Raw genomic sequence first — 1037 nt, forward strand, 5'->3', positions numbered from 1 at the left:
AAAAAAAAAAAAAAAAAGACAACCCAGTAGAAAAATGGGCAAGAGAATTGAATAAGCATTTCACAAATGAGATATTCAAATAGCCAATAAACATATGACAAGGTGCTTACATCATTAATCATGGAAATTCAAATTAGGTAATATTATAATGTACTCATTAAAATGGCTAAACATGTAAAAGACTGACAATACCAATTGTTAGTGGGGATATAAGTCTCCCAGAACTCTCATACATTGCTCTTGAGAGTGTAAATTGGTACAGCCATTCTGAAAATTGGTTGGGCATTATCTACTAAAGTTGAACATATATATATCCTGTGATGCAGCTATTTAACTCCTAAGTATACAGAAAAAATTCTAGAAAATGCAAAATTCTAGAGGAATACATGCAGCATGGATACCAAAAGACCTGTACAAGAATGCTCTTATAATAGCTCTAGACTTGAAATAATGAAGATGTTCTTCAACAGTAGAATGGAATACTCCTTAGCAAAGAAAAAGTGTGAACTACAGCTTGCGGAACAACATAGATGTGTCTCACAGACATAATATTGGGCAAAGGAAGCCATACACCAGAGTACATACTGTATGCTTCCACTTTAATACAATTCAAGCAAAGAAAATGTAATTTATAGTTTTAGAAGCATGTTCTCAGGGAGGTTGTGATTGAAAGGAAACCCTAGGAGTGTTTCTGGATTACTGATGATCTACTTCTTGAAGTGGGTGACAATTACATGGGTGTGTTTATGGTATAATAATTCCCTAAGCTCTACAAACTTTGATTTTTGAAATGTTCTGTATTTATGTTACTTTTAAATAAACAACCAAAAGTGCACACTACGTTCTAGGAAAAACTGGCACAGAATTTGTTTACTGAATGCCAAGGATAAAGAAATATTTCAACTGCTATCCAGGAGGAAAAGGCAAATCACGTTCAAGAACAAAAATTAAATCAAGCTTGCCTAAAATTTCACCCCAGTATATTCAAAAGAAGAAGAGAAAAGAACAATGACACTGTCTCAAAAAAAAAAAAAAAA

General features: G+C 32.9%; 1 protein-coding gene across 1 annotated transcript in view; it reads right to left on the minus strand.

The window, feature by feature from the left end:
- Positions 1 to 1037, minus strand: part of SUSD5 (sushi domain containing 5) — a 53533-nt gene that overhangs the window by 9110 nt on the left and 43386 nt on the right. The gene's annotated exons all lie outside the window — the stretch shown is intronic.

This window comes from Propithecus coquereli, unplaced genomic scaffold (assembly GCF_000956105.1).
Source record: "Propithecus coquereli isolate 6110/MARCELLA unplaced genomic scaffold, Pcoq_1.0 Scaffold251, whole genome shotgun sequence".
In the NCBI taxonomy this organism is placed as follows: domain Eukaryota; kingdom Metazoa; phylum Chordata; class Mammalia; order Primates; family Indriidae; genus Propithecus; species Propithecus coquereli.